Source organism: Pelodiscus sinensis, chromosome 3 (genome assembly GCF_049634645.1).
Source record: "Pelodiscus sinensis isolate JC-2024 chromosome 3, ASM4963464v1, whole genome shotgun sequence".
Classification (NCBI taxonomy): Eukaryota; Metazoa; Chordata; order Testudines; family Trionychidae; genus Pelodiscus; species Pelodiscus sinensis.
In genome coordinates this window covers 35,758,086-35,766,770 of record NC_134713.1, presented here as the reverse complement: position 1 = coordinate 35,766,770, position 8,685 = coordinate 35,758,086, and the positions used below count along the sequence as shown (strand labels likewise).

Sequence of the window (8,685 nt, the reverse complement as noted above, 5' to 3'; positions counted from 1 at the left end):
TGCCGCGGGGGATATTTAAATCCCCCGCGGATTTGCAATTGCGATGTGTCTCATTAGCATCCCTTTTCCGGAAAGGGATGCCAATGTAGACACAGCCAGTATGTTTATGTGTAGATGTGCCAATGTGGATCATCTAAAAGTGGATCACTGTTGATCTTGTGAGGGTAGGACTAGAAAAGCCCTCCTTAGACAACTTTGGGCACTGGGCAGTGGCATAGGCTATGTCTACACTAGCACTTTTGCCTGCAGGTAGGAAAGGCAGTCAATGCATACTGCATCTTTGTTAAAGACACATAACCTGTAAAGCTACCTTATAGCATTGTTACGCGGAGTAAAACATTTCAGTCTCCTTTCCTTTATTTACAGGCACTTGAAAAGAAGAGTTCCTGAGGCTATAAAGTGAGTCAAGAGCAATCCAATTTAGCTATAGTAAATAAAAGTGGTGTAAAAGTTCCATTGAACTATGATGACAGCTGCCACTGGGAGGCATTAAAACGTGTGGAAAGAGCTGTGGAAGAAAACAAAGGAAAACATGTTTAAGTTTGCAGGCAGTCAAGTCAGGTGAGGACTCCAATGTTACAGGCAAGAAATGGTGCAGATGAGAACGTATGCCACAATATACTGCATGATGTAATAGTTTATTCCTCCTATATACTGTGCTAGTCTACGTGCAAAGATTTGAAGTAGAAGCAGTAGCCAAATCCTTATATATATAGCAGACAGATTTGAGGTGTAGTACATCAGAGGAACTCATGGGGTCATGAACTGAATATTCCAGCATCTGCACCATCTTGTTTGTTTTTGTCGTTCTCACTTCATCACTTAGAAAGAATGCTTCAGCCGTTGGCAGGATGAGGCAGAGCAGCCATACCGGAAATAGGTGAGAGAGAGAAAAGCACAAATCAAACAGGTGACAAGTAAAGTCAAATGGTTTGTCCCTGTGCCAGACCAGTTGGTTCAGGTAAGTCAGTGCTTATTATTGGAGGATACTTCGATACCTATTGATAGATGCCTTACAAGCATATTCAGTAGTTGTAAAAAAATTAACTTGTAAGATCCTGAAAGGCACTATCAGCAATTAAGAACAATACACCAATTTAATGAAAACATTTAATATGTACAGTACTCATTATTGAAATATGTGAGATCCTCATAGAGCGACAGCAAGAGCTTTCAAAAGTTGAAATAGAAAGCAGTTTGTTTATTTTTTTAAAAAGACAAAGGCAGTATTAAAAAATTGCCACAGGTTAAAAATTTAAAAACTATAGGCAAAATGAGGACTGTTAAAATAAAGCTAACAAAAAGAAAATATACAGTAAATAAGTCTGATAATTTTCCAACTCTCAACCTTTTTTCTTAAAACTGAAAAATGATGAACTCTGAAGCTGGTTGTAAAACACAGTAAGAATCTCAAAAAAATCTTACTACTGTAATTTTAAACATCCAGATTTTTTCATCAAAGACACATCAACAGCTTGAATTAAAAATTAAATGAAAAATTAGTTATGAGCTTTAAAAAGAGCTAGGGAAATGTGGAGTTCATAGATTAATGGAGTGTTGTTTGGTTGGTTTGTTTTCTAGGCCAGAAAGGGACCCTATATAATTTAGTCTATTTTTGTTTTGTTTTGTTTTTTCTTTTTGCTTGGTGAGCTTTTAGGATTCTAATTTTTTAAGCTTTTCTCCACCCTCATGAGGGCATGTGTGTAATATATATGACACCTCTCAGTTAAATCTTCAAAATCAGTGTTTCCCAAATGGTGTTCTACGTAAACCCAGTGTTCCGTGAAGTGAAAACAAGGGTTCTGCTAGAAAATTCCATTACTATAACATTTTATGATTTAAAAAATAATTAATATTTAAGCATTTATAAATTTTATTGAGAACAATTTTCATTTGTGTTTGCCACGATAATTGTCCCTGTGTAATGCCAGCTTAGCCAGAGAGTGGGAACAATGATGTCACTACTCAGTGCTGTGCGCACAGTCAGTGGTGTGAAACTGGGTTCTTGAATTACTCAGCAACAAAAATGAAATACAGAAATCGACTGAATGCCATGCCAGGTATGCGAATCCAACTTTCCAGTATTAAACCAAATATAAAAAGCATTTGCCAAGAAAAGAAAAAACACGCTTTGCGTCGAAAACTGCCGATATAATGCATATTCGGTTTTGAGCTTTAGTTTTTGTACACATTAAATATGATTTTTGTTTTTAAATATGTGCAATTAAACTAAATGTTGTTCTCGTGACCTTGTTTAACATTTGTTTATTATTATTATTAATTACTTGTGGTCTACTTTTTCAGCTCAATATATAAGACTGTTATTAGGGGTTCCGCAAAATTCTTTTGAGTTTAAAAGGGATCTGAGGCCAAATAAAATTGGGAAACACTATTCAAAATAATCACTTGTCTTCAGAATCCAGGGCTTTAAAAAAACACAGCAAGTATCATGAGAGTTGTGATTATAACTGTGATAACTGACAAAATCATTTCTCTTACAAATAGGCTTGGCAGAATTAAATTTTATTTTTTGTAATTTCTACATTTAATATTGATTTTTATGTTTAAGCTTTTTTTTTGGTTTTATTTATGTTAATTTTCACAGTTGTGGGAACCTAAGGGGGAAGTTAGGGTTGGGGTTATGATTGGAGTCAGGGCAGCATTGACAACAGGGCTGCAGGGAGATTCCTGTGCAGCAGAAGGGCTGTCTGAGATACCCAGGCACACAATGCAGAAGAGGCTGAGGACTTTCCCTGATGCAGTGACTATGCCATGCCAGGGTCATGAAGAAAGAAGCGGAGCCCCCAGCTATGGGTGAGGCCACTCTGCTGAACAGTTCAGGGACATGCATCCTCCGTGCCCTTGCCTGGTGAGTCAGCAGGACTGTGACAGCGGAGCTACTGAGAGCTCCTTTCACAGTTGTCAGGCCAGCGTGGGGAAGGTAGCAGTCCTGATAGGGCAAAGACCCTCAGCTAAGGCTGCAAGGAAGAGGAGGAGGAGGCTCCCTAACTGCTGAATAAGTCCTGCCAAGGGATGAACCCATCCCCCATATTTCTGGGGGGGTCAGTGAGCAGGCCCATAACAGCAGGGCTGTTGAGGGCTCCCTGCCATGTGGCTGGTGACACTACATCTCTGTGGGTACTAGGTCTGGCTGCGACTGCAGTTACTGAGTGTTATTGATGGATAGATTTTTGTTGATTTCTGGGTTGGGTGAATAGATGTTTCCAGGTGACGAATGATTTCAATTGAATCCTGCTTAGACTACTTATAGAATCATAGAATCATAGAATACTAGGACTGGAAGGGACCAGATGTCATCCAGTCCAGTCCCCTGCCCTCATGGCAGGACCGAATACTGTCTAGACCATCCCTGATAGACATGTATCTAACCTACTCTTAAATATCTCCAGAGACGGAGATTCCACAACCTCCCTGGGCAATTTAGCCCAGTAAATGAGGCCTGACAGCCAGTAGAAACCTCCGGCTACTGATGTATGCCGTAGAATGGGAAGCTTGGTGACCTCTTCAATTAAGGTACTTCCCTAGAAAAGCAGGAAATGATTTTTAAAAAATGACCTGTAAACCAGTTCTCCTTTTCCCATGATTCTCCTGTCCAAAGCATATTGGGGTCATTACAGGAAAGACAAACCCATTGACTGGATGGTCTTATCTCCTTTAGAAAAGCCCTTTATATTTGAAGAGAGACGTAATAGCTTTTTCCAAACAGGAAACTCTGCCAAATTAATTGTCCTGTCTGTTTGGCTTCAGAAAATACAATTCCCCTCTTATGTTGGTGCAACAGTGAAGTGATTTAGATAATAAGCTGTTTTTCTTTCACTTCCTATCAAGCCAATGCTCCTGTGAGAGAAAACAGAAACAAACTGGAAATTCTTAACCCGAGAAACAATTCCACAAGGGGCCTTGGCATGACATCTACTATCTGCCAGATCCCACTTACCACTTGATAAGTCCTGCCGTCTCTAGTATAAGAATTAATGCAGCTTACACAAGAATATTCTGTTTACAGTGCAGACAAACAAAAAAAGGATTAGTTAAAAAAACACTGTGCTTAGTGGAGTCTGATTAACTCTCTGACCTGGCATACTGTAGATGTCACCATTCCAGTCCATGCACCGGATATGGATACAGTTTTACATTGAAGATGTGGCTTTTACTAGGACTAGTAATGAATAATAATAGTAATTATTTGTGCTGTGTCATAATGGTAAATATCATGATTTTTAATTCCACCCTTGAGTTATTTCTTCCTCTCAGTTGATTTGAATTCAGGGTGCTCATCTCAGAGCAGCAGAAAAATAAAATCTTCTTCAAATGTTCATGCAGGGATGGGTTAAAAATTGCTCTGACTTACCACAGAAGTTAAAATAATAAGTTAATAAATGTTAATAAAATGTGAAATATTACACAAATGTCTATTCTAATTACTAAAATGCAGCACTTGGGCTGGCTGCCAATTGAGATAAGGAAACGTCTGTTTTTATATTTAAGTATGTCAGTTTTATGGAAGGAAATTGGAGGATTATGATTAAACAGTAACGCAGTAATAACCATTAAGAGGGCCAGTTGTCAGAAGTGTAAAAATGGAAGTGTATGGCACAGGTTTAACACATTATGGAGGGCAAGCAATGTTGCCATGTGTCTATGTTATTGTGTTAAATGACCAGTTCTTACAACCAAAAGCACCACAGAGTTGTTCTTGGGCCTTACACGATGATTTACTCAGATGTGAATGTACTTTTGGATATCATAATATTAAATATATTAAATGTGGCACCTGTAGTCATGGCACCTTGCTCCTTTCCAACAATTACAACAAATGCATACTAAAATTATAGTCTGTCAGAAGTGGACTGACTGACTGAAGAAACTTTTTGTTGATGTTAAATTCAAGGTCAGCATAAATCTCTGTGTGTTCTAATGCCCTGAAGCTAGCCAAACACAGGTTCAGTCTGGAGGTCTGCCAGAAAGTAACTTATGTAGTGGGGGGCTTCCACTGAAAATATTCAGCCAATGCCCTGGAATAAACTACAAGAACCAAGGGTATGTCTACACTACCCTCCTAGTTCGAACTAGGAGGGTAATGTATGCATACCGCACTTGCTAATGAAGCCCGGGATTTGAATTTCCCGGGCTTCATTAGCATAAGCGGGGAGCCGCCATTTTTAAATCCCCGCTGCTTCGAACCCCGTGTAGCGCGGCTACACGGGGCTCGAACTAGGTAGTTCGGACTAGGGTGCCTATTCCGAACTACCGGTACACCTCGTTTCACGAGGAGTAACGGTAGTTCGGAATAGGACCCTAGTCCGAACTACCTAGTTCGAGCCCCGTGTAGCCGCGCTACACGGGGTTCGAAGCAGCGGGGATTTAAAAATGGCGGCTCCCCGCTTATGCTAATGAAGCCCGGGAAATTCAAATCCCGGGCTTCATTAGCAAGTGCGGTATGCATACATTACCCCGCTAGTTCGAACTAGCGGGGTAGTGTAGACATACCCCAATAGAGCAATAAAATAAATCTGATCTGCCATTGAGTCTTGAAGCATTCAGTTCTTTAAAGATCACAATCAACAAACTCCAGATGAAGATCTTCTGTGACTCAAAGGGTACAGTGAAATACCACAGACTTTGTTCATCAGTTTCTAGAGACTGGCAGGACAGGACATATGATAGACTATCCAGTACATTGTAGAAATTAATGAATAAAAGGTACTTTTCACCTCAATGGTGACTACATTCCTGCAGAGGAACAATATCTCATCTGTAACTAAAGCTGTGGTATGGAGTCATCAAAGGAATGATGAATCTGGAGTGAAATTTGCTCCTGTGCAAAGGGCCATCAAAAACTCTAAGCTCTATTTAAGTTCTCCTTGAGCCCTATTTTGAGGATTTCAGTGGCATGAAGGTGACTGACATGCCTCTTGCAGTGCTGCTGCACAGGGGTGGATTTCACCTAGTGCGTTAGCAAAGAACATAAGTCTTGTTTAATATTTTTAGCCACTTTCCAGTTTGAATGAAGTGTTGCATCAGTTATTTCTGACGTGCTCTTTTGTATAAAGAACTGATAAACCATTGACTTATGGTTAGGGAAAGGTACACTTCCAGTGTTCCAAATGGGGATTTTGCTCTATTAATTTTAACAGGAATCTCCCAGTAACCTCCTAGGCATATTACTGAATATTTACACCATATGGTGTCTTTCAGAATGATATTCGTTGTTTGTATACCATGCCATAGGCATCGATGGCAGTTTACAAAGTAAATAACGGATCTAGTCCCCAGCCTGAAGGCATTTGCAATCTATCTTGAATATGATTTCAGATGACACAGGGTGAGATGCCATTTTTAAAGTGGGAGGGAAGGAGACAAATCTTTTATGAAGGTTGCTTGTTTTCATAATGTGCAGTATGTGCCAGCATCACTCTTTTTATGATTAATTTAGATGTTACTTCACTGACAACAGAAAGCAATTGTCCAGAGAAGCATGTTCTGAGGATGGTTCAGAAAAACAGGAAGGTTTGTGGCATTCAGCATCAGAGAGTACAAAATGAAAGTTATTGTTTAAGCTCTGTGTCTGAATTCTGAGTGAGCAATATAGCAAACAGGAATGCCCCTGTTGTAATCCAACCACTGACTGGTACCCCCCCAAACTATTCTTAGTTTATTCTGAACACACCAAATCCTAGTTCCACTGAAATCAATGAGTTTTTTGTCATTAACTTTAGTGAGGCCAAGATTTGACCCTGCATGTACCTGAAGACTGTCACATTTCAGTCCCAGCCATCCAATGAGATAGTGGAGCCACAGTATATGCCTAGTGACTGCCTATTTAGAGAGAAACGAGAGATCCCAAAAACTTTCTAAAAGAGTAATAGACAACCTGGGCACAGTCCTGCAGTCCCTTACTCTGTCCTGTTTGCCTGATTGCACACTAAATAAGGACTGTTATCCTGTCCATCTCACTTAAAAAAATCCTAATGTTCAAGGCTGTTTGAGATAGCAGAGTGTGGTGGGGCAATTTCATTTGCGTACACAGTCACTGAAACATGACCATCTAACTCATTTTTGTAAAATGCTTTTGAGACACGATTGACATGAAAAGTGTCATAAAAGCACCAACATCTAGCTTAGTCAGTTCTCAGAACTGAGATCCCTGAAGTCGCGACAACTGCCATTGAAGCCACGTAGAAGTGGCTGGCAAGTTTTCAGCACAATTTAAATTTTCTGTTAGGAAAACTGAAATTACAGCACTCCAGATGCCTAGTTGGAAGGTTCATCTTAATTTCAATTTCTGCTTGTGGGGGGAGGAAGGAAAGTGAAACTGATAAATTTAGAGGCAGGTCAATAAACTCCATGACACTTCTCCCACATTAGAATTCTTCTGCCACCTGACCTTCCTAGAAATAAAAAATGTATTTTTGTTTTTTCCCAATTCAGGATGGAAAACATTTCAAAAATGAAAACTTCTGAATAAAAGTTGATTTACATTTTCTGGCAAGTTCTAAAGAGTGGCACTGTGATCTAATGAGCAGAACACTAGTGTAGCAATCAAAAGATTTGGGTTCTAGTAAAGGCTTAGTCAGTGGCTTGAACTTGGACAAGCCACAGCACTGCTCTGTGCCTCCATCTCCCCATCTGTAAAATGGGAATGATGCTACCAAACTCTTCAACAAAATGCTTTGAGAGCTATTGAGAAGTGCTATATAAGGACTAGGAATTATTATTAACAGCAGAATGCCTTCATTTTTACATCATCGGCATCCAAAGAAGACAATCAACAGTAATCTAGTATTATAAATGAAGTCCAGAAAAGCATTGTTGTAGTAAAGAAGACTTCTGTTAAATATCTGGTCTGGGCTTTTAATCAAAACAGCTAGAATGTGTCGCTATTTATACTTCAGACATCAGCAATTTATGTGAACAGGGCTATTGTATTAATTTCTGGCTAATTATTTTAAAGGTAAATATACTATTTTCGTCTCCTTTTCCATATCTAAATTTAACAGGGATGGGAAGAGAGCACAAAGCAAAAGAGGTTTGATAGAAGAAAGGAAAACAATTAAAAATTTGGCATAGCAACAGAAATTTGTCAGGGAACAGAAGTGAGTAAAAAACTTCGCCTCCTCCTTCTGAAAAAAAAAATTAATCAGAGGGGGCCAGCAAAAAAAAATAAAAAAAAAATGACTATGTAAGACTTATGCAAAGACCTATGTGTGGAACTTTCAGGGAAGCATCTCCAAGACAGAAAACACTTTAGTACTTGCTTAAATCCCACTGAAACCTGAATAGGGATGGAATTAAGCCTTTGCAGAAGTGGGACCTTACTGACAGATGTGTGTTGTTATGTTAAGTCTTGTTCTTGCCTTTTTTTTTTCATTGTGTGAGATCCTCACTTGTTACTCCATGGGCTGAATTTAAGCTGTCAGTCATTTGGAAGCTACCCTCCTCTGCACCAGTATGATGTCTGATTGTCAGAGGAATATTACCCCAAAGGTTGTGGCAGTACCATATTGCCACATTATGTTGACCTAACTTATGTTGGTATACTGCCATAGTAATTATTAAATCACTTGTGTGTGCACTCATTTGGCTCCTCGTGTTATCTGAGTACCAGGAACTCTTATACTGAGTCTATTGTCAGTGTGGAAGCATTGTGAGATGGCTCCTGAA

General features: G+C 39.4%; 1 long non-coding RNA gene across 1 annotated transcript in view; it reads left to right on the top strand.

Moving 5' to 3' along the window:
* Positions 1-567: 567 nt before the first annotated feature.
* LOC142827787 (uncharacterized) overlaps positions 568-8,685 on the top strand; it is a 37,769-nt gene continuing 29,651 nt past the window's right edge. Inside the window, exon 1 of the long non-coding RNA XR_012902544.1 lies at positions 568-961. This is a non-coding gene — a long non-coding RNA (uncharacterized LOC142827787). The remainder of the gene's footprint in view (positions 962-8,685) is intronic.